Raw genomic sequence first — 27,056 nt, 5'->3', positions numbered from 1 at the left:
CAAGGTCTTTTCACATTCTTATACGAATCATAGAGCATTTTTAATCAGATAGACACCACAGCTGTTATGGTCTGGTGATTAGAATTCAAATCCTTTTACGCCGTGGAGATGTTTAATGTACAGGACAGTCTATCCTAATTTTCATTTTTAAAAGAGTAGCCAAAGAGTTGGTGACGGGTTATGTTAATGTTTTCTCTCTCGAGTCTATCACTTCAGAATCAGGGACGACTAGAACAGATAGTCCTCGAGTAGCTTTGCCTGAAATTCAGTAAACGAACAAACCATCGCTGGAAACGTCATTTTTGTCCATAAACCTAATAATATCTCACAAAATTCACCATCTTAGGTAATTAAGCCAGTCATAGATCCATATATTGAGCTAGCGGTGCAAAACTATCTCAACAATAGGAGTGTAATAACAATAAATTAAGAACAGTAAAACTAGGCAGATTAAAGATTCCAACAGAGGGAGCTAATAGAAGTAAACGTAAAGAATAGAGTATACCTTACTTTACCTTATATTAGTTATTAGCTGCAAGTACAGTCGTATATTTTATTTTCGTTAATTAAACAACGTAAGATCAGTAAAACTGTGTACAAGCAAAACACTTCCCAATCCTCTATAAGAACATATTGTGACTAAGAAAATTCCATTAAATGACTCCGACAGGATAATTTTAGAACTATTTGTTTGTTTTGAATTTCGCGCAAAGCTATACGAGGGCCATCTGCGCTAGCCGTCCATAATTTAGCAGTGTAAGACTGGAGGGAAGACTGCTAATCATTACCATCCACCACCAACTCTTGGGCTACTCTTTTACCAACGAATAGTGGGATTGAGCGTCAAATTATAACACCCTCACGGCTGAAAGGGGGATTTAGATCTGAGATAAATCGTTACGAAACTTGTCGTTTATATGAAGAGTCAAGTAGAGGAACAGTGTCTTTAGTATATCCAAAACTTATTGTATATGAAGATACACAATAATAGGTAATGAGAAATTAAATAAATACCTGGATCGTACAATAGGTATCTATAATATTAGTGTTCTAATTAAAATATAACTGTGTTAAATGTAACAACACAGAACTGAGTATGTGAAGATTCAGGCAATGTCAAAATTAGTAAGGCTTAAAAACAAAGTTACTGGAATGGAAAATATGAACATTAAAGCAATTAGTAAAAGCTAATGTGACTTAACTAAGAGTTCAGTGTTATACCATACATATGGAACTGTAATATAGCTAGTATTAACTACTCATAGTTAAGAGCTTAAACCTAATGATAATCATGATGGTTTAATATTAATGCTTTTAAGTTATTGCTAAGAGATTAAAGTGCACACCTTGAATACTTATGCTAATTCTTATTATGCTAATATTCATTATATGGATTATCACGTCAAACCACTGCGCATTTAAGCTTCTTAAACATTATTGACAAAATAAATCGCTCCAAATTCATTAACTACCAGCTCAGAGTGGCCCTGTTGTAGAATTATGTGGATTTTGTAGCACGCTAGCAGACTTCCAATTCATGTGACATCACAAACTATTTCCAGTACTGTAAGCTGTGGGTGTGTTATAAAAATAACAGTCAATCCCTTAACGTGAGTGGCGAGCGGCCGCTAATTCCAGTTTACAAACTTAGTATGCGCGTTATAAACATAAAGGCTTACAAAGCTTTCTTTCCTTAATTATTTTCGATGCATGGAGTAACATAAAAAAGTAAATTGTTAGACGTACCTGAATCTCCCGAGAACCAAAAGTGACAACGAATACGTAGCTATATTTACAATATTTTTAGACTGTTTGCATTGTACATATTTATTATACCAGCGATTAAATACATCTATATGACTCTAGTTAATTAAATATCAACACGATGAGAAAACAGAAAACAGTCTGATATTCGTTTAGAATTAAAGAGAAAAAGTTCGAGTACTTTACTAATCGTCCCCGCTGTTATGGTAGAGTGGTAAGTCTACAGACTTACAACGATAAAATGAAGGGTTTGATTCCCCTCGGTAGACTCAGTAGATAGCTCAATATGGCTTTGCTATAAGAAAACACACACACACATATATAAATATATATATTACTATTTGTTATTTGTTATTTTGAATTTTGCGCCAACCTACTCAAGGGATGTCTGTGCTAGCCGTCCCTAATTTAGCAGTATAAGACTAGAGGGAAGGCAGCTAGTCATCACCACCCACCGCCAGCTCTTGGACTACTCTTTTGCCAACGAATAGTGGGATTGACTGTTACATTATAACGCCTTCACAACTGAAAGGGCAAGCATGTTTGGTGCGATCTGGATTTGAACCCGCGACCATCGAATTACGAGTCGAACGCCTTAACCCACCTGGCCATGCCGGGCCCCGATATACTTTACTAATCGTCGGTTTAATATTTACTGACAGTCATGTGAAAAAGTTAGGACACCCTATGAAAGCCTGTGTATTTGTGTAATATTTTTGGATATATAGATATTTAATCTCAATTTTAACAATACTGAGAGATTATAGGAATATAACTAAACAATTAAAACTGAAGAAAAGACTTTTCAAGATCTTTTATAAATGTAATTTTACAAAAATGCATATTCTAACTAAAAGAAAGTCAGGATACCCTACCCCCTATAGCTAGTGTTACCCCCTTTGGCTGAAATAACTGCAGTGAGACGCTTCTTGTGGCCATCTACCAGTCTCTGACATCGGTCTGAAGAAAGTTTGCCTCATTCTTCAATGCAGAATTCTGTCAGCTGTGAGATGTTTGAGGGGTTTCTTGTATGTACAGTCCGTTTCAAGTCACCCCACAGCATCTCAATGGGAATAAGATCTAGGCTTTGACTCGGCCATTCCAGGACTCTCCATTTCTTAGTTTTCAACCAGTCCTTGGTGGATTTACTGGTATTTTTTGGGTCATTGTCGTGTTGCAGGGTCCAGTTCCGCTTCAGCTTTAATTTTCTTACAAATGGTCTCACATGATCCTCAAGCACCTTCTGATACACAGTAGAATTCATGGTGGATTCTATGATTTTAGCTGTCCAGGTTCTGCTGCAGCAAAGCAGCCCCAAACCATGGCAATTCCACCTCCATGCTTCACAGTTGGTATGAGGTTCTTTTCCTGTAATGCTGTATTTGCTTTACGCCAAACATGTCCTCTGTTCTGTTGTCCAAATAATTTAATTTTGGACTCATCTGTACAAAGAACATTATTCCAGAAGTCCAGGTCTTTGTCTACATTCTCTCTGACAAACTTCAGTCCAGCCTTGATGTTTCTCTTAGAGAGCAAAGGTTTCCTCCTTGCACACCTCCCATGCAAGTTTAACTTGTGCAGTCTCTTTCTGATTGTAGAGGCATGCACTTTCACATCAACAGTAGCCAGAGACTGTTGTAGGTCCCGTGATGACATGTTAGGGTGTTTTGAGACCTCTTTTAACATCTTGCGGTCTGCTCTTGGTGTGAACTTGCTTGGACGACCAGACCTGGACATGTTTGCAGTTGTTTTGAAAGCCCTCCACTTGTTGACTATTATCCGGATAGTGGAATGGCTGATTTCAAAATCTTTTGGGATCTTTTAAATTCCTTACCAGACTCATGAACTGCTACAATTTTCTTTCTGAAGGCCTCAGACAGCTCTTTTGCTCTCACCATGATGCTCACTCTCACTTCAACAATCAGGAGCACACCAAACTAAATGTCTGAGGTTTTAATAGAACAAGCCTCATTCACAATGCTGAGTAACGATCTTTTAATCATGTGCACCTGGTGTGACACACCTATGTGTGAGTTGAGCCATTTTAAGTGGGAATAAATGTGGGGTGTCCTAACTTTTCCTCAGTTAGAATATGCATTTTTGTAGAATTACATTTACAGAAGATCTTGAAAAGTCTTTTCTTCAGTTTTAATTGTTTAGTTATATTCCTATAATCTCTCAGTATTGTTAAAATTGAGATTAACTATGTATATATCCAAAAATATTACAACAATACACAGGCTTTCATAGGGTGTCCTAACTTTTTCACATGACTGTATATGGCAATACAGCAAATACGTTAATTCATTTTTCAAATACGTTAAGTGTACGATAGAAGTATATTTTATCTTAATATCATAAATATATATATATATAAACTATTTAAGTAATTACTTTGAAAACAATAAATTGTAACATAATCGGGTACTTCCTTTAATTATTTAAACATATAGTTTTATTTACGAAATGTTTTAAACAACTCATATACCACCAAAATACTTGTTACAATGATAAGTTAATGATAAGTTTAAACAATGATAAGTTAATGATAAGTTTAAACAATGATAAGTTAATGATAAGTTTAAACAATGATAAGTTAATGATAAGTTTAAACAATGGTAAGTTTAATATACAACTCATATACCACCAAAATACTTGTTACAATGATAAGTTAATGATAAGTTTAAACAATGATAAGTTAATGATAAGTTTAAACAATGATAAGTTTAAACAATGATAAGTTAATGATAAGTTTAAACAATGATAAGTTTAAACAATGATAAGTTAATGATAAGTTTAAACAATGATAAGTTAATGATAAGTTTAAACAATGATAAGTTAATGATAAGTTTAAACAATGATAAGTTTAAACAATGATAAGTTAATGATAAGTTTAAACAATGATAAGTTAATGATAAGTTTAAACAATGATAAGTTAATGATAAGTTAATGATAAGTTTAAACAATGATAAGTTAATGATAAGTTTAAACAATGATAAGTTAATGATAAGTTTAAACAATGATAAGTTAATGATAAGTTTAAACAATGATAAGTTAATGATAAGTTTAAACAATGATAAGTTTAAACAATGATAAGTTTAAACAATGATAAGTTAATGATAAGTTTAAACAATGATAAGTTAATGATAAGTTTAAACAATGATAAGTTAATGATAAGTTTAAACAATTATAAGTTTAAACAATGATAAGTTAATGATAAGTTTAAACAATGATAAGTTAATGATAAGTTTAAACAATGATAAGTTAATGATAAGTTTAAACAATTATAAGTTTAAACAAAGATAAGTTATTTTTTCTTAGAAATATCAGACTTTTAACACATAAACATTTGAAAGAAAAGTTCACACACAACAAACCGTCATGTATTGAGAATTAACAAGCGTGACTTTATCTTTATCTTATCCCATGAAACTTCAGAAAACTCAGCTTCTTACGCTCAGTTACCTTTACACATGACATCCCTCTTTCTAATTCTGATTCGCTTCCCTAAGCATAATTCTGAGAACTTGTCCAAACTTTCAACTCTACAAATAAAATTACAAGTATTCGTTAGTTTTCCTTCCTTATACATTAATTGCTTGTTTTGTGCTGCTTTGAAAAAAAATCCAAAATTATCTTCAAAAGAAGAAAATGTTAGTTTCTAGATTAGTTTATCTTCAGACTTACTCAGTTCTAATTCACTTGAAGGTTATGTGATCCAATGAGTGGAACAATGTGTTTGAGATCTCATTTATATGTCTCTTGTCTTCTTTATTCACCAGTCCATCCAACCATTAATTTATTGCACAGAGAAGTTAGGAACGTACATTAATCTCTAATGTCTTTTTTTATTAGAAATGTTTTGTTTTAACGGCAAGAAATTTCATGTTTTTTTTTCACTAAATCATTTACTATGTCAATTTTTTTAAAAGCTAACTAGATGCTCATAGCTTCCAGAATACGAATTTTCAAGATTATTACTTGTAAGATAGCCTACTGAAAATATCTAAGGTTGCTGTTATGGTATTTGTTCGAAATCGTGATATTATTACACCTATATAACATATTTAATGTACATAGAAGGAAGTAAAACGTTATTTACTGAATCTTTGTTAACTAGTGCAGTGCCTCAGGAATCAATGCTTGGGTGTTTGTGTTTCCTCATTTATATAAGTGGAGCAATTATTAAATTATTAAAATCATACCTCAAACAAGTAAGAATGAAAAATTAAATACAGGCAAAGTTTGAAGTACAGTTAAACAACATCTCATGTGAGGGGACGAAGAGGAACCGCAACGTTCCTGACCATCCCAGCTGGAGAGAGAATTCTTCAGACTTCTCTATCTCTAAACTAAACCCCTGCAGCTTTAGTTTGCGTTTTAAATTATTAAAATGTTCAGATGACATTAAACTCTTGAACATTTATGGCTGTATTGAGGATGTTCAAATACAACAGAATCACTTGAATCAATTAATAAGTTGAACAAATATTAGGCAAATAATCTGTAAATATAAGTACAAAGTAATATGTTTCAGTTAACATAACTTCGATCCTTCTTTTAATATAAATGAGAACCCCTTCTCAACAGCATGACTGAAAAAAAAATTATGGGAATAGTAATACAAAAGCCACTTAAGCCATTAAAAAAGTGAATCCTTGATGGTGGTAAAGCCAATATAATTATATGACGAATTAAAAACACTGTTGATTACACGTGAAAAAATTATCTTTCTAAATAGAAACATTACTATTTAGGCTTCAATTGGAATATTGCATAAAGATTTGGTTTTGTTACCTAGTAAAAGGATATTGACTTTTCCTAAAGGAATCATAGGAGAGCTATTAGAATGATTATAAGCAAGAATGGAAAAACTATCTTATGGAAGTAGTTTAAGACCTCATAACTTATTTTATATTGACAAAAGAATCATGAGAAGTGATCTCATTATAGTTTCCAAGTTATTAACGGGATTGAAAAGAAAAAAATTGCACTAATATTTTGAAGATAGTATAACAACAGGATAGTATAACAACGAGATAGTATAACAACGAGATAGTATAACAACAGGATAGTACAACAACAGGATAGTATAACAACAGAATAGTATAACAACGAGATAGTATAACAACAGGATAGTATATCAACAGGATTTACGTTTAAGATTTGGAAAAAGAGAGGTTAAGCTGCAGTTAAGGATATCTTAGTTTTAATATGATAATTGACTTCTGTAGTACGTTATCGTTGATAGCAGTGGTGGCCTGTACTTTACAACTGTCTTAGGAAAAATTGATAATTTCCTGACAAATAGTGGATGAAAATTTGCATTTTTTATAAAGAGTTGGTTTCTTTTTTAGGAAATATTTACGTTGCTGTGACCCAGTTGTGAAAATACCAACACAACTGCTTCTTCAGTAAGGATACACTGACACTAGTGACTCTGTTACGTTGATAGCTATTCGCTTTAGGTGCATAATCTATGAGACTGTTAATTTTCTTTATGGGTTTGAGATGTTAATGTGTGAACCTCTCTAGTGCAATTTTAGGGTAGCTTGAAACACATTAGTTCTAGTTTCGTAAACACGATGACCAACATCAAAAATGTCATTTATGGGATGCAATGTTCGTGTAAACAAGCCTAAATCAAAGAAGACACTCTGAGACAAGAGTACAAGAACATGAAATCTTCACGAGACCGATGAAACCACGCAATTCTGCCCTGGCAGAACATATCATGCTGTTTGGACATAAAATAACTAGAGCGTTTACAGACTCGACGATTCAGGTGACAAGAAAAACTAAAATTTGTCCTACATAAACACAACAAGATCATTGTTAAACACTAAATAAATGATAAATAATATTTCCAATATAATTTGCATACGTTTTGGCATTATTATTATAAAAAAGATACATTAATAAAAATTTGTGTTTATTAAACTATGGACGAATTGAAGAACTAATTAATTAATTTCCTTTATATACTCGGCAACAATTTTACCCAAACGATAAAATACAATGATAAAAATTACAAATAATTCTGGCTTAAAAATGAATAAAATGGTAATAAGTTTTTGTCTGAAACTGGATAAAAGAGCGTTTCTAAAGAAATGGCATTCCATTATGAAAAGGACCCGGCATGACCAAGTGGTTAAGACGCTCGACTCGTAATCTGAGGGTCGCGGGTTCGAATCCCCGTCACACCAAACACTTATCCTTTCAGTAGTGAAGGCGTTATAATGTGACGATCAATCTCGGTGTTCGTTGGTAAAAGAGTAGCCCAACAACAGTTAGCGGTGGGTGGTGATGACTAGCTGCCTTCCCTCTAGACTTACACTGCTAAATTAGGGACGGCTAGCGCAGATAGCCCTCGTGTAGCTTTGAGCGAAATTCAAAACAAACAAACCATTATGGAAGGTAAATGACGCAATCACGTGCTGATTTTAAAATTCTTGGTATTTATTTGTTTTTAAAAAATATCAATAAGTTTATTAAGTAAGCGATAAGTTTATATACTTCCAACATTCGAGGTTAGATTTCCCGCAGTGCACAAGGCACTATTAATTTTTCGTGTAGCTTCACGCTAAGGCAAACAAAAGGACTATTTTTAATCAACTCAGGTAATTATTTAAGTGCTTTAAATGATAATTAAACATTTAACCCACCGATTTAATAAGTGCTCTTAAGGAAAAATAGAACTTGGTTATATATAAGGCATGTAGAAAATAATTGTGTTTTATTTAGTTTCCACCGTACTTTTTTATATAAGCTCAAATATGATTATCTTGAGCAGATACCAAAAATAGCTTCTTTCCTTCAAGTTAATGAACAAGTTGTTCATTGCTTAATAACCAAGACGAGTTTCATTAAACGAGTCTTTTAGCCAGCCTTAAATTATTGTTGACATAAATTACCTTTAGTGAATATCGAATTATCTTTATTCGAAATCATATTTAACTGAAATTGACTGAACTTTTTAAAAATTAATTATTCTTTACGAACTGGATTTAAAACAAGAAATAAAGTGATTACTGAAAATTAAATTTTCCTCTTCTATATGATGTTATTGCTTATAACACTGTAACTAGATTCAAGTAAATTCATGGGCCTAAAGATAGTATCCAACATGATTCAAGTAAATACATGGCCCTAAAGATAGTATCCAACTAGATTCTAGTAAATGCATGGATCTAAATATAGTATCCAACTAGATTTTAGTAAATACATGAGTCTGAAGATAATATCCAACGATATTCTAGTAAATACATGGGTCTAAAGATAACATCTATATAATGAAATGATTAACTAGGAAAAAAAATTAACTATGTTCATGGTTTTTCTATGTTTTTGTTACTTACCCAGGTTAACCGTTGATATCTATAGCTGTTCACTTCTCTATGTTAACACCTGCTACCTGTTGGTTGACGTTCATAATTTGAAGACGATCGTTCTGTTTTTTGTGTGGAATACCTTTAACTGTTATCCAAAATAATTTTTCTTTCTGTAGTTGCCCAGTTTAAGGTTCACATCATGAAGATACTTCATCAGGTTTTGTTTATTATAGCTGAAGTTACTACCCTTTGTTTATGTTTATTTTCTGCTCCAACAACCATAGACTTATCTTTACTAATTCAGGCAACAAGCCCACGTTTATATTCATTAAGATTATATTCATTATTTATAAAGGCAATAGCCCACACTATGTTTATTACATAAAGAAGGTAGCTCGTGTTTATGTTCATTACATGAAAACAATAGCCCACGTTTATGTTTATTACATGAAGACGATATTCCACGCTCATGTTTATTACATGAAGACGACATTCCACGTTTATGTTTATTAAATGAAGACGATATTCCACGTTTATGTTTATTACATGAAGACCATATTCCATGCTTATGTTTATCACATGAAGACCATATTCCACGTTTATGTTTATTACATGAAGACCATATTCCATGCTTATGTTTATCACATGAAGACCATATTCCATGCTTATGTTTATTACATGAAGACGATATTCCATGCTCATGTTTATCACATGAAGACGATATTCCATGCTTATGTTTATTACATGAAGACGATATTCCACGTTTATTTTTATTACATGTAGACGATATTCCACGCTCATGTTTATCACATGAAGACGATATTCCATGCTTATGTTTATCACATGAAGACCATATTCCATGCTTATGTTTATTACATGAAGACGATATTCCATGCTCATGTTTATCACATGAAGACGATATTCCATGCTTATGTTTTTATGAGACGATACATGATGTAGACGATATTCCATGCTCATGTTTATCACATGAAGACGATATTCCATGCTTATGTTTATCACATGAAGACGATATTCCATGCTTATGTTTATTACATGAAGACCATATTCCATGCTTATGTTTATCACATGAAGACCATATTCCATGCTTATGTTTATTACATGAAGACGATATTCCACGCTTATGTTTATTACATGTAGACGATATTCCACGCTCATGTTTATCACATGAAGACCATATTCCATGCTTATGTTTATCACATGAAGACGATATTCCATGCTTATGTTTATTACATGAAGACGATATTCCATGCTTATGTTTATCACATGAAGACGATATTCCATGCTTATGTTTATTACATGAAGACGATATTCCACGTTTATTTTTATTACATGTAGACGATATTCCACGCTCATGTTTATCACATGAAGACGATATTCCATGCTTATGCTTATCACATGAAGACCATATTCCACGTTTATGTTTATCACATGAAGACCATATTCCATGCTTATGTTTATTACATGAAGACGATATTCCACGTTTATTTTTATTACATGTAGACGATATTCCACGCTCATGTTTATCACATGAAGACCATATTCCATGCTTATGTTTATCACATGAAGACCATATTCCATGCTTATGTTTATTACATGAAGACCATATTCCACGTTTATTTTTATTACATGTAGACGATATTCCACGCTCATGTTTATCACATGAAGACCATATTCCATGCTTATGTTTATCACATGAAGACCATATTCCATGCTCATGTTTATTACATGAAGACGATATTCCATGCTCATGTTTATCACATGAAGACGATATTCCATGCTTATGTTTATTACATGAAGACCATATTCCATGCTTATGTTTATCACATGAAGACGATATTCCATGCTTATGTTTATTACATGAAGACCATATTCCATGCTTATGTTTATCACATGAAGACGATATTCCACGCTCATGTTTATTACATGAAGACGATATTCCATGCTTATGTTTATTACATGAAGACGATAGACACTTTTAAGCTCATTATTTTAAATTATATATTAACTATTTAGTTACAATCTGAGTCCCATACCACTAAGTATCTTTGTATTACTTCCTTATTTAGTTACAATCTGAGTCCCATACCACTAAGTATCTTTGTATTACTTCCTTATTTAGTTACAATCTGAGTCCCATACCACTAAGTATCTTTGTATTACTTCCTTATTTAGTTACAATCTGAGTCCCATACCACTAAGTATCTTTGTATTACTTCCTTATTTAGTTACAATCTGAGTCCCATACCACTAAGTATCTTTGTATTACTTCCTTATTTAGTTACAATCTGAGTCCCATACCACTAAGTATCTTTGTATTACTTCCTTATTTAGTTACAATCTGAGTCCCATACCACTAAGTATCTTTGTATTACTTCCTTATTTAGTTACAATCTGAGTCCCATACCACTAAGTATCTTTGTATTACTTCCTTATTTAGTTACAATCTGAGTCCCATACCACTAAGTATCTTTGTATTACTTCCTTATTTAGTTACAATCTGAGTCCCATACCACTAAGTATCTTTGTATTACTTCCTTATTTAGTTACAATCTGAGTCCCATACCACTAAGTATCTTTGTATTACTTCCTTATTTAGTTACAATCTGAGTCCCATACCACTAAGTATCTTTGTATTACTTCCTTATTTAGTTACAATCTGAGTCCCATACCACTAAGTATCTTTGTATTACTTCCTTATTTAGTTACAATCTGAGTCCCATACCACTAAGTATCTTTGTATTACTTCCTTACTTAGTTACAATCTGAGTCCCATACCACTAAGTATCTTTGTATTACTTCCTTATTTAGTTACAATCTGAGTCCCATACCACTAAGTATCTTTGTATTACTTCCTTATTTAGTTACAATCTGAGTCCCATACCACTAAGTATCTTTGTATTACTTCCTTATTTAGTTACAATCTGAGTCCCATACCACTAAGTATCTTTGTATTACTTCCTTATTTAGTTACAATCTGAGTCCCATACCACTAAGTATCTTTGTATTACTTCCTTATTTAGTTACAATCTGAGTCCCATTATCTTTGTATTACTTCCTGCATTCACATCTAAGTATTTGGTACAAGGAATAGCTAAGTCAATCTCGTGACAGAAATCTTAAGGTGAACTATGTAGTAAGTATAACTGACTGTTTTCTTCCGATTCTATATAACATTTACATTCGTTAAATTTATTTCTTTTGTTAGTTTTTTTTTTGTGTGCCGTGAGAAAGTCGATGCTACCAAATGGACACGTTTGACAAAATCTAATTCTCACAATTATAATAGGTTCTCGTGCTATATAACAGTTATGATAGGTTATGGTGCTATATAACAATATGATAGGTTATGGTGCTATATAGCAATAGGATAGGTTATGATGCTATATAACAATAGGATAGGTTATGGTGCTATATAACAATAGGATAGGTTATGGTGCTATATAACAATATGATAAGTTATGGTGTTATATAACAATATGATAGGTTATGGTGCTATATAACAATATAATAGGTTATGGTGCTATATAACAATAGGATAGGTTATGGTGCTATATAACAATAGGATAGGTTATGGTGCTATATAACAATATGATAAGTTATGGTGTTATAGCAATAGGTTAAGGTGCCATATAGGTTATGGTGATGCCATACAGCAACAGGATATGTAATGGTGCCATATAACAAATGATAAGTTATGGTGTTATGTAACAATATGATAAGTTATGGTGCTATATAACAATATGATAGGTTATGGTGTTATGTAACAATATGATAAGTTATGGTGCTATATAACAATATGATAAGTTATGGTGCTATATAACAATATGATAAGTTAAGGTGCTATATAACAATAGGCTAGGTTATGGTGCTATATAGCAATAGGATAGGTTATGATGCTATATAACAATATGATAAGTTATGGTGCTATATAACAATATGATAAGTTATGGTGCTATATAACAATATGATAAGTTATGGTGCTATATAACAATATGATAAATTTTGGTGCTATATAAAAATATGATAAATTATGGTGCTATATAACAATATGATAAGTTATGGTGGTATATAACAATATGATAAGTTATGGTGCTGTATAACAATATGATAAGTTATGGTGCTATATATTTTGAGTGCCTTAATTTCATTTGCTTTTTGTTGTTGGTTTTTTTTTTCATAAAGAGCAAAGTTCTAAACAAATATACTTATGGTTCAAGAGAAAAACACTATTTTGTTTGATCTTAAAGTAAGATTTTTTTATTATGTATTTCATTAATAATATCGGTTATACTAGTTATTATATCGAATGTAGTTACATTATTTTTTGTATTTTACTATCACACTTTCATTATATAGATTGCTTCCCACTGCTAACATAAAACCTGTTTTAAAGACTAATTCATATCACCTAAATTGACCAATCATCGGGAATTAATACTGGGTTTACTGCCGAAGCTATAACTAACAACGAGTACACTCAACCGAAGAAAAAACATTGCATCCTAATCTCTGTAAGAAACTTGCGAAAAGTATATTTAATCATCCATAATGACAACCAGGTTGATTTTTAGTTTCGTATCTCTAAATACATAGCTTACTCTGATTGCAACTTATTATTAATTGCAATCTGCAGTCGCTTCACTGGTAGTTTACCTTTATTATTCGAGATTACTCACCTAGGTTTATCTTAAGCTACCAACTAATTTTGTTACTAGTGTTAGCTTAGTTCCTCTGACATCTTACACGAAGTTTAATTTCTTTTCTGCTGTCATGTGAGGTTTGCCTTATGAATAAACTTATTGGTACAACAGGGTTACGTGCGTCTATCATCAGCTGTTGGTTTTAAGACTAAACATACTTCCCGCGTTCGGCTTTAAGTTATTTGGTAATACAGTAATGCGCGACTAACACGAATTTCATTTCGGATAATGGATTTCACTTTTTTCTAGCTTGTTTTGCATGAAATGCTTCGTAGAGAAATTTAAAGCGATTAGAGAAAGTAGTTTGAGAAAATGGAACCTTTATTCAATCAACTTTTAGTCCCTAGCTGTCTCTGCTGGTTAAGGTTTGTATATGTAAAATAAAAACTTTGATTGTCTTTGCTTGATCACAAAAAGCTATTGACAATGCATGAGCAAACCCGCACGCGAAATCAATATAAATTACTCTGAACTTTCTCAAGCAACACCGTGTGTACTTTAATAACACAAGCCTGCGATGCTTTTACTGTTTTGAAATCTTTAGATGTTCTATAGTAATTATTGTACGTTGAATCCGAAAACGGTATCCTTTTTTTCCATCACGTACATATTTTTCACAAAGCGTCATATGTAGTTTTATATCAACAAATAATGCTCATTAAAATCGGGTCATATTTTATTATTCTTAAAATGTTGACAACCACTGGCTATAGATTTCTCTAGACCAATCGCGACGTGAGAGTCTTATCGATCGTTCAAAAACCAACAAGAAACACACCACTAGTATATAAACGATCAACAGGTCGCATGACGTGTCATTTCTGGATGGTATTTATTTGTGAGTGCATTTTGACACTATTTTATTCTTTACAATATTATGTATTCGTTGCTATGGCAACAAGAGATTGCATAAATTACCCAAACACCTTTTGGTGTATTTGTGGTAAATTTTATATAAGTAAGAGGTTTAATTTTATTTTTTCTTTTCAATTTGTAAAAAAAAAAAAACCCTTACATAATAGAAAAAATAAACATTATTTTAGAAACCTGCGCAGGTGATTTATGGAAAACCTGTTATTTGAAACATTTTATGAAGTTTAAATTCACAGACCTGTGTGATCATTGTTTTGCGTCACAGTGCTGTATCTGTGGATTTATACTGCTATAAACCGGGTTTTTATACCTGTGGTGGGCGGAGCACAGATAGCCCTCTGTGTAGTTTTGTGCTTAATAACAAAACAAGCAAACAAACGTTCTCTCCAGCCCATGAATTCTGTAAATGTCTTGTTCTTTTTCATTTACTTTTTCCTAGTTGGTCTAGATATAAGGGTCCTGCAAGGTCAAGTGATTATGGCGCCTGACTCGTAATCTGAAGGTCGCGGATTCGAATCCCCATCACACCGTATATGATAGCTTTTCCAGCCGTGGAAACGTTATAATGTGACACTCAATCCCACTATTCGTTGGTAGAGCAGCCTAAAAGTTGGCTCTGAGTGATGATGACTAGCTGCCTTCACTCTAGTCTTACACTGCTAAATTAGGGATGACTAGCGCAGATAGCCCTCGTGTAACTTTGCGCGAAATTCAAAGAAATAAACAAACATTTTGCTAAAACGACAAACAAATGAACAAATTCATAATAATATTAATGTCAACATTATTTTTATAATTGGCCATCTAGTTTATGAAACATGAACTATCGATTCGATCCGGTAAGTAAAGTTCACCATCTTTGTCAACATACATGTGCTATTGAAATTAAAATAGTTAAACATTTAAATTACTTAGGCGTTGCGAAAAGACGGGCAGATAGTATATCTTAAAATAACCAACGTTTTATACAACCTGCAATGAGTTGTAATTGCCTGTCACGAAATTACTCTACACAAGATAAACATCTTTAATATGCAACTCGTGAGAGGGCGCTATCAGCATGCAACCCACAAGAAGTACGACTGAGAGTCTTATTATCTGCTCACTTCTCTGATTTTGTGTTTTTCTTTTTCTTTTTTTATTGCAACAAGACATGTCCACAGTTACTATCGTTGTCTCCTGGCTATAATAACTATATTACAAGTACATGTATTGTACAATACCTCACACACTCCCAGTTAAGATTATTGTCTCATTGCTGTAATAACTATATAACAAGTATATGTATTGTACAATACCTCACACACTCCCAGTTAAGATTATCGTCTCATTGCTGTAATAACTATATAACAAGTACATGTATTGTACAATACCTCACACACTCCCAGTTAAGATTATCGTCTCATTGCTGTAATAACTATATAACAAGTACATGTATTGTACAATACCTCACACACTCCCAGTTAAGATTATCGTCTCATTGCTGTAATAACTATATAACAAGTACATGTATTGTACAATACCTCACACACTCCCAGTTAAGATTATCGTCTCATTGCTGTAATAACTATATAACAAGTACATGTATTGTACAATACCTCACACACTCCCAGTTAAGATTATCGTCTCATTGCTGTAATAACTATATAACAAGTACATGTATTGTATAATACCTTTCACACACCTAGTTAAGATTATTTTATTCTAGCTGTAATAACCAATAGTAAAAGTATGCGTATTGTACAATAGTTACGTTTACGTAAAGTCACTTTGAACGTGATACTTGTATTCATCAGCATTTATGGAATATTATTCCTTCATATAATACGTTATACGTCTTGCACGTCTGCTAATATAAAGCTAACAATTACGAATACCGTCAAGTATTACAAGCACTTGTGAGTGGAAGTGAATACGAATAGAATAACATGTCAATGACACTAAACTTGCGATACCCAGTGCCTACGTCGTTTTTTCATCCAATACCGAAATCCGTCATGCCAGATGAGATACAATAGACTTACACTGATGTTCAAAACACATTGCACATTATTGCACTTCTGAACAATATCTGCCACAGCAGGAATGACGTTCACTCGGTGAAATATAATTTTTATTTATTTTATTTACGTCACTGGGCATCAAAATTATATTTATGATTTATTAACATTGAATTCTCATTTATTGTTATTATTTGTTTATCTTACTTGAATTAACGTTATTCATCATTAGTAATTAGAATAATTTATAGGAGAGAATAAGGAAAAAAGTAACAATGTATCAACTGAAATATACTTGCTACATTTAGTGCTGCTCAGGCCTTTCGTATAATACTTGGTCTCATCAGGCCGGTTGACTTTTTAAATAAACGTGAAACAAAAACTACAAATGTCCATAACCTGTGGTGTTTTCATAATCATATTCTAGTTATTCCAAACTGGTCCTCTTTCCTTTGTTCGTTTTATCCAATCATAAAAGTAGAATTGTAGATTAATTTACTATCTAGTACATCTTCGTCTGTTAAGATCAACTAAATATGAATGGCTTTACCAACATATCTTACTGGGAGACGTTTCGTTGGCAACAAGGTGGATAATTTGTTTTTTTTTAATTTCGCACAAAGCTACTTGAGGGGTATCTGTGCTAGCCGTCCCTAATTTAGCAGTGTAAGACAAGAGAGAAGACAGCTAGTCATTACCACCCACCGCCAACTCTCGGGCTATTCTTTTACCAACGAATAGTGGGATTGACCGTCACATTATAACGCCCCCATGGCTAAAAGAGCGAGCATGTTTCGAGCAACGGGGATGCGAACCCGCGACCCTCAGATTTCGAGTCGCACGCCTTAACACGCTTGGCCATGCTGGGCCAAATGTAGATAAAGCTGAAACAGTGGTATATAGACAACATCATTCACTTTGGAAAAAAAGACAAAAGTCGACTGTTTTGAAACGTTTGCACATATTTATCATTTTTATTATAAACTTATTGAACCCAAATTATTTTAAATACGTGATACTGTAGTTTTCACGAACTTACCCATCTGTGTTAATCAACATATGTACATACATAACACGCTATGTTTTCAGCAGAAGGAATTAATGACAGGCCAGACACGGCCATGTGGTTAGGGCGCTCTATTCGTAGTAGCCCTAGGGTCGAAGGTTCAGCTTCCCGTCGCACCAATACATACTCGCCCTTTCAGCTGTGGAAATATTACAATGTGACGGTTAATTCCACTGTTGGTTGGTAAAAAAGCAACCCCTGAATTGGCGATGGGTGGTGATGACCAGCTGCCTTCCCTGTAATCTTACACTGCTAAATTAGGTACGGCTAATGCAGATAGCCCTAGTGTAAATTTCACGCCAAATTCAAAACAAACAAACCTTTTAATGACGTATTAATGTTAATTAAATGCATATTAAAGTTGTTCCACAAGATGTCCAGTGGTACACAGAAAATGTAATTTGATCGTGTAGTTTTCAGATTTGTGAACTAATACTAAAACCGATGGTAATTTTGAGTTCTAAATGTAATACACACTTTCGTCTCAGGTAAGTATTGAGACCTCATTCAGAGTACCTGCACTCCTAACTAACGATAAACTCATTTTGTACGTCGTTTTCAAGTTAAGTGAATTCGATAAAAAGAAGTTTTTCGATGCAGAAAGTCTTCATATGTTACGAGAAGAAACGATCTGCTCATTGCGTTTAAACTTCGTTAACAGCAAACTCGTTTCTTCTCCGCTCCAGTGGCTGGAGTTAAAACTACAGGCTTATAACGCTAGAAAACGGGTTTCGATAGCTGTGGTGAACACAGCACTGATAACTCATTGTATAACTTAATGCTTAACAGACAAACAAACAAAATATATTCAATCCAGATAGTAATACAATATCGTTTCTGAAGGTTCATTTTCCTTACTTTCGCATATTTTGAGTGTGCATGTTTCAGTTATTTCATGCTGAAAGCCTCAATTTGTATTAAATATAAACATAATAACTTGGTTTTAAAAATTAGAACGGCTTGTGTGTTTTTTTCCGACAGAAATCATCATGGTTTCTACCAGCTAAGAAACCTAGCTAAAGGCAGTCTCGATAACTTTTCATTTATTGACTCCGGATATTCAATTAACAATTTTATCTAAATCCCTTCACAGATAATTTCCGTTTTCATTAGTTTATCTTCGCTTTAGTATCCTAATGACTAAACAAGTGTTTTATAAACAGTTTTTGAGTAAAAGTAATGGACTTGTGTGTGTTTTCTTTTAGCAAAGCCACATTGGACTATCTGCTGAGTCCACGAAGGGGGTAAGTAATGAATAATTAGTGATAGTTGTTACTGTCACATTATTGATAAACTTTTATTTCTTGTTACGTATTACAATTTTAAATGTCCTAGAACTGAGTTAAATTGTAACTTAGATCTAGAAGTGAAATAAATCTTCATGTGTATCAATTTATGATATTTGCCAGCAAGAATAATAAACGCAGTTTTTTTTCTTTATTTTTAATACAAATATATTTTAACATACAGATATTGACACAACTTACGGTAAGGGTTATTACAAATAATGATTTATGTAGAAAAGGTTTACAAACTTAAAAACAATATCGAGTCTTCTATCTGGTCTGAAGTTTCTTTGTAATGTTATTGAGAGCTCAAGAAGAGCGAGTTCAATTTGAGTTTGTATTCAGACAACTTTCTTATCCGGGAGCTAGCTAGCTCTGTGTTCTTCTTTCTTTGTGGGTCACACGTCGAGTTTTTCCACCCATGAAATTATATACGAAATGTTATATATTTTTTTTAATGTTAGTGTTCGATGTGAATCTGCTGAAGTTAAACGTTTTATAATGTTCGAAAATTATGAACGTTCCTGGCCAAATATTTGAAGTTTCCTGTTCATAAGCGCTGGTCAGTAATACTTTCTGGTGTTTATAGTGTACCAACTAAAGGAAACTAATAACATATAGTGGCTCTTGGCTCGTCGAGTTGATTAGATTTATATGCGCGAGGAGAATTTCTAGACATTTCAACTTGCACAACAATATACACAATGGGCTATCTGCGCTTTGCCCACCACGGGTCAGAAAACCCGGTTTATTGTGGGTTTAGTCCGCAGACATTCCATTGTGTCACTTGGAAGTCAACAATACAGACGATGCACTAGTGTTTAGTACGTATATGTATTGTTGATTTTTATTGTTGAATATTCTGCAGCTTTAGCTACTAGTCGGAAATTTAGCAATACAGATCTAACAATATATGTTTTGTACATTTCCAAATGTAGATTTAACTTAAATCAACATCACTATTAAAATAAATATCTAATAGTAAATCTGTCATACCTCCCTCGTTAGGGAATTCAAAATTGGTGTTTGACAATTTTTAGCTAAGATATATATATATCAGTACATTTCGAACAAAACATTTAATATAATACATTGTCAAAGAATTACAAAACTTCAGTAATTATGATATCTCTTTACACAATTAATACAAATAATCTAATGATCATAAAATTACGTAGCAAGTAAAAATGCATCAACACAGATAATCCTGTCCTACGCTGGAACAACGGTAAGCCTACAGATTTACAACGCTGAAATAAGGTGTTCGATTTCTCTTAGTAGATACAGCAGATCGTTGCTTTCCCATAATAAAACACTCATACACAGATGTGATCAACACCTTTATCATGGATTATCTTCAGATCATATTCTTGTGATCATAAACTCCCATTTAACAGTCTTCTGTTTTTGCCCTTCATTTGTTTCAAAAATGTTCATGGGTTATGATCAATCTAAATAATAATAACTTGTTTTGATACAGATACATAGACATTGACGTGCTCTAAAGCTAACACTGAAACAAATGTTCCTTTTTCCACAATAGAATAGTTCTTTTAGTGATAATTAAACTTGTTTTCGAAAAAAATAACAAACAGGATGTTTACTACCATTGTAGTCTGATTCTAATACAATAACACCAGCACCACAATTGCTGGCATCAACATCTGATGACAAAGGTTTATAAAAGTCAGGTGTCATCAATACAGAGTAAGTACAGAATCTGACCTTTTCAAAACCATATTGACATGTTTTATACCACTTGAACTTTTGAGTTTTCTTCAGTAGCTTTTTTATTGGAACAGTGATGTCAGCAAATTAAAAAAAAAATCCTGTAATAACCAGACATTCCCAAAAATCTCAGCAAACTTGTTAATAGAAGTTGAATAATTCACAATGCAATCAACTCTGGTTTGAATTGGAAAAACTTGACCATGGCCTACTACATGACCTAAATAAACAACTTTGGCTTTACAAAAGTCACTTTTTGCCAAATTTACAGCGAGATTGGTTTTGAAACCTCTCAAAAAACATCAAGTGATGCTCATAAATGTTCTTTCTAGATGTCATTGTAAATTACGATATCATCAACATAAATTCCAACATCTGACAGATTATTAGGACATTGATTCATCATTCGCTGGAAAGTTGTTTGAGAATTTATCATCCTATGTCAGCCTCGCCATCATAAACATCTATCATTTTAACTTGCGATAACTTCTAATATTCTCGAACAAATTCACAAGCACGTAAAAATCTGCACGGAAACCAGGAAACGTAATCGAATAAATGCATTTCTTTTTGGTCACCTTCTAACTATTGTTCCTTCAGCAATTTCAAAATACTACGCACTGAAAGCCCAAACACCAACTCAAAGGCTCCTGAACCGAATTAGCTCATTTATTCCGTTCCTTCTTGTTACCGAGACAGTAAGTAGGAACTTGATGATCAGACTTTCCAACCAAATGAAAGGTATGAAAAATTTTCAATAACTTAGAAACGTCTTGCCAAATGTTTAACCATAAGAAACGTCTTATAATTTTGTCACATGTATTTGTCATACCTAAATGATCTCCTTCCTTGGAGAGTTCATGAGCTACTTTCAATATTAGGCCCGGCATTGCCAGGTGGATTAAAGCGTTCGACTCGTAATCCGAGGGTCGCGGGTTCGAATCCCATTCACACCAAACATGCTCGCCTTTTCAGCCATGGGGGCGTTATAATGTGACGATCAATCCCACTATTCGTTGGTAAAAGAGTAGCCCAACAGTTAGTAAAAAAGAGATTCAAAAAACAAACAAACAATCAAAAACAAACTCTTAGTTCTGTGGACTCGTGTAAATCAGAAAAAAAGATGAATACGTAAATGAAGAAAATAGTACTCTCGACAAACTGGTTATATATCTTTTATCTTACTCTAAAAAAAAACTGTAAATCAGGTTTAAGAGCAAACTGCAACCACAAGAATGTAGTATACAGTTTGGCATGTAAACATGTGGATCTATATAAATCGGTGGCAAGTATAACTGTTATGGAAAGGATCAACGAACATCTTTGATATCTGCACACGTTAGATAGTAAAGATAGTACTGTAGCTGAACACGCGAAGTCCTCCTTACTGCGCAAACTCGAATTATTTCGAAATTTTGGTGTAAGCCTAAATCTGTTAGCAAGTGTCTTGTTTCTCTCGATGAAGCCATAATGTCGAAACATTGGCTTAAATAAAACCAGTTATGGTTTCAGCAGTAATAGGTCTAGTTTTATTTCCTTTTTTAACAAGGAATTGAAATCACCAGCTTGCAATATGAACTTTAAAACTTAAACACGCAAGATAATTATCCTTTTGATTTTAATTTTAGCCACATTCAAGTGGCTTTCTCTTGGATAGACTATGCGAAATATTAAACTCTTTATGTTTGTTAAATTGTTAAGCCTAGTTTATCGAAAACAAACTCTATCTGTGATTAATGTAACATTTCTATCCAATACGATACTTTGGTGATAATAGGCCATTAGAAGGACTAAATATATATTCAATGGACCAATCAGATTTTCTCCACTTCGGGGTTTGACAAATCATATTCCATTTTATAAATAATACAGTTTCTATAAATAATTGTTATTATCTCTTTTTATTCAGCTTGTTTAATCAGTTGATAGCGCTGAATAAATGGTTTACAAACCAATCATTCGAGAAGGGAAAAGTCATATCAACACAAAATAGAAAATTATTTATATCTACATTCTTAACTGAAATACTAAAATGTATTACATACTAGTCAATGACTGGTGAATGTTAATACAGTGTATTAAAATTTAAGAATATTTCTAACATTAAGGATTTTGTGGGGGAAATAATCAGATAAAAAATTTATAATTTATTTTTCATAATGTTAAAACCATCATCCTTGTACATAGGATTGAGTACATTATTTTAAAACAATTCACCCCCCAGTACCACCGCTAGAAATTTGGTTTTGATACCCGTGAGCACATATAGCCCATTGTGTAGCTTTGTTCTTCTTTCCAAAACAAAGAAATTAACCAACTTTAAATTAATTTTAAATGCCTAAATAAGCAAATCACATAAAACTACAATCGATATACCGTTGCTATGAAAACATTTGTATCAAAACTACACATTATAATTGTTTAGTATTTTTTGGATGCTGTGACGCTACCCAAACTTGATATCCTTTAAGACGGTTATGTAACAGTCTTTTTCCACGAAAAATAGTCATACACTTTAATCATAAATATGTGCTTATATCGAAGATTTATAGTTTTCAAAACAGAAATGTCCTTTTTTTGGTGCCATTGGAAACAAAGGAATATGGATCAACTTAGGGCATCAGGGCCACCCAGAAAGAGACTTATAATAAGTAGTACGTTACCAATTGAAGTGTTGTAACAGGTGGAAAACGTCGTTCGCATATTCTAGGCAACGGTATGTGATATAAATAAAAACAACTGTATGGAAACAAGGCCAACAGAATATGAGTTCACCAAGATAACATTTCTAGTTATACCTCGCATTTATCGTCGTTTACTTCAAGCAGCTAGTGAATAAAATAAGTATCATGCTATTTCGTACGATTACATAATGTCATGCCACCGAACGCAGGTTTTATATATTTCTATACAATCGTTCTGTTTAGACGGGAGCTAAGAAACTATTTTCTTCTTACACTTTGTGTATGTGTTATCAAAAATATACAGGAAGGAGTAGTATGCTCTGAACATAATAGTTTTACCACAGAACATTTTCCAATCGAACTTGCGCTGCAGAATCATCCTCAAGATGCACAACTGTCAGATAGAACATGGTCGGACTGCACAACAAATATTGTAACGACAACCAACACTAAAAAGTAGTTTCACTATAAAATACTCAACCCTATGTATTATTAGATTATTATTAAAGATATTTCAGGTGTAGTTTTGTAAACTAAAACAATAACAATTTACAAAACAAAGCCTGAACTGGATTTCTTAAAACAATTTTTGCCTGGAGTCCATGTTTAAAGGCAGGTTGTTCCTACACTGGCACATTTGTTATATTTGGAATTGTATATTATATATGCGTTCACGAAGAAAGTAGTGTTTTTAAAGATGTAGTAACTTACAACTGTTAAGTATTTCGCTGATAAGAAATTGCTGTTCGTAGACGTGATTTATCGAGAAACAAATATTTAAATATACATTGACTTTACACACAAGAAATTTATCCAACGTTGCAAGCCCTCTATTAAACAACTTTCACTAAATCTCTTCAGCATAATAAGAGTTTTTACGTTGTTTGTAAATAAGTCTAAATCAAACAAAATATTGATTAAAGAACATTCACAGTGAAATACAGCACTAAATAAATGTTTTAAAATTATAGTAGTTACATAAAAGAGAAAACGTAACCTAAAAGAGGTCTTATAAATGTTGCGTTATCTAAGCAATTGAATAAAACAACTTTTACGATATTGATAATAATAAAAGTTAGTGTCCGAAAGAAACTATTAAATCTGTAAACATTCTTATGATAGAAAAACATTACCTACCGTCCAGTCTTTCTAAACTCTTTTGCGAGGTCCATAATGTCACTAAATTATGTTTCTGTTTCTCAGGGCCTCTGTGACAATGCACAGAGTGAGATCTATGCGTGTAATAGCAGGAGTTCTGTAAGTTCTCTCACAGAATTTAGATCGTCATGTAAGAGAAGGAGTAACCAAGTTTATCAGCTGGAAAACTGTGTTTCTCTTGCACAGGTCTATCGCTGATCAACCTTCGAGTATTTTCGAGAAGCGCCATCTAGTGAACAGCCTATGTCTTTGAATGTTGCCCGTATCTCCGTCTAGTGATGCTCTAAATGATTGTTTATAGTCTTTAATGCATCTTTTGTCGTGAATCATTGCTGTTCACATGGTTTGAAAGAACAATAAAGGACATGAATGCGAAACATTTTAAAAATAAGAACCGTTTAGATTAATATAATGGAATAATATGATACTGTGCCAAAGTAGATACTCCGATTCTAATAAGAAGTGCGTATCCGTGTCATGTAAGCACAGTGCAATTTCGTGAAATGTCACTGCGTTACTTTAATTATTTTCCCTTTCTTACGGTATATATTGTTCTTGTTATATTATTTTAAACATAATTTAATAATGTGTGTGTTTTCTTATATCAAAGCCACATCGGGCTATCTGCTGAGCCCACCGAGGAGAATCGAACCCTGATTTTAGCGTTTTAAATCCGTAGACTTACAGCTATACTAGCGAGGAGCATTTAATAATGTTTCTGAAAGTCAATAATCAAATGCCTGTGAATACACTCGCTTCATTTTAGCTTGTTTTTAACTTCAGTTAAACGTTGATGGCACAGAACTGTAAATTATTAAATTACTATCTAGAAGAGTAACAGAATAAGAAAAACATATCTTTTTTTTTCTAGGTATCTTTTTCTCAGGCATGTTTTATAACACTGATTGTGGTAAGACTATTTTCTCTCCACTTCATAAATCAGTGTCTGTATAGTTTGCGCTATCTTACAAAGTTTAAACGAAAGGAAATCCACGTAATTCTTCGTTTTACTAAGATTGGAAACTTATCTTTTGAAAAACGAATACTGAACTAATTTTTATTGACATGTCTATTTCCAGCACGTAGGAAAATACAATTTCAGTAAAAAAAGTGTAACTTTTGATATCACGTTACACGGTTTAAAACTCTTTCGACAAACCCTTATCTCTATTTTGCTGTCATTTTAATACACACTTGACATCACACTCTTGCATTCCGGAAGAGAGGTTGTGAGTATTTTAGCTACCTTCAACAGTGTAGATTTCTTTGCACCTTGGTGAGGTGTAACACAAAGACGTAAAAGATTACAGTGGATGAAACACTAACACAATAGATGAGTATCTAAGAGAGCAGTTCGGACACTGTTAACTATCACAGAGCCAGTTAGGTCGATAGAGGTTCGTGCCAGTAGATCTTTAGATAGCTTCTTTAACTGTTAAGAAATGACTTAGTTTAGTATAGTATTTCAGATGTACTTAAATTATCATAAAAATGATAGATATGATATGAAAGTATAGTGTGTTTAGTTATTAGATAAATACACAAACTTTCAGACCTATATGTTGTTGAGATCTGATATTGCTAAATAAAGGTGTGGTCTGTATAGTTTTAGATATATGTGCATCTTTATACAAACGATAGAGCTAACATTGTAATATTAAAGTATTGTCTGTATAGATTTCTAACAAACTCACAATTTTATACAAATAAGAGCTAATATTGCAATTTAAGTGCATATTTCATAAAAGTTTTGAAGATAAAAACACACGTTTATACGGATAAGAGTTCATGTTGTTTATAGAAAGATGTAGTTTGTACAGCTTGTAGATAAACATACTTTTATAAAGACGAGAGCTAACGTTGGTATTTTAGGATGTAGTTATATTATATATATATAAACACTTATCTTGGCATTGATGAGATACGGTTTGACTGTATAAAGAAGTTATGTGTGCACATAAAAACACTACAATCTATTTTCTAGGTCGAAAGCTACATAAAGCTCGAGCGAGCACCAATATTATCATCTATATTTGATAAACTGATTAGACTAGACATTTCTAAAACGTTGCACTTTATGCTGGTCATTGTATAGGTTTAGTTTCCTAACGTGAACTTGTACGGTTTTATTGCCTTTGATTACGTGGTAAGGATGTGGCGTCATCTTTGGATGACATTGTACATCATCTTTTAAAAGTAAATAGCCGTGAAGACCAACCAGTAAGCACGATTTTTAATGTAGCTAATTTAGCCTCTCCGTTGGTTAAATGTTGCAAACGAAATTATGTATGTTTCAAACTACGCTTCACGTTGTTCTGTTGTATACACCATTTAGAAAACACGAGGATTGAACTATTGTAATCAATGGCATAGAAATAACTCAACGTTAATAGAATGTGAACAAAAATAATGGTTAGAATCAGTATTACTTATAGTGCCAGTCAC

The 27,056-nt window shown here is 32.9% G+C and overlaps 1 protein-coding gene across 1 annotated transcript in view; it reads right to left on the bottom strand.

Moving 5' to 3' along the window:
* The window catches only part of LOC143225037 (dual 3',5'-cyclic-AMP and -GMP phosphodiesterase 11A-like), a 154,619-nt gene extending 129,853 nt beyond the window's left edge, over positions 1-24,766 (bottom strand). The window contains exon 1 of the mRNA XM_076453700.1: positions 24,591-24,766. The gene's annotated coding sequence lies outside the window, so the exon portion shown is untranslated. The remainder of the gene's footprint in view (positions 1-24,590) is intronic.
* Between the last annotated feature and the right edge of the window lie 2,290 nt (positions 24,767-27,056).

This window comes from Tachypleus tridentatus, chromosome 9 (assembly GCF_004210375.1).
Source record: "Tachypleus tridentatus isolate NWPU-2018 chromosome 9, ASM421037v1, whole genome shotgun sequence".
NCBI classification, from domain to species: Eukaryota; Metazoa; Arthropoda; class Merostomata; order Xiphosura; family Limulidae; genus Tachypleus; species Tachypleus tridentatus.
The sequence above is the reverse complement of the archived record's forward strand: the minus strand, read 5'-3'. Positions and strand labels throughout refer to the sequence as shown.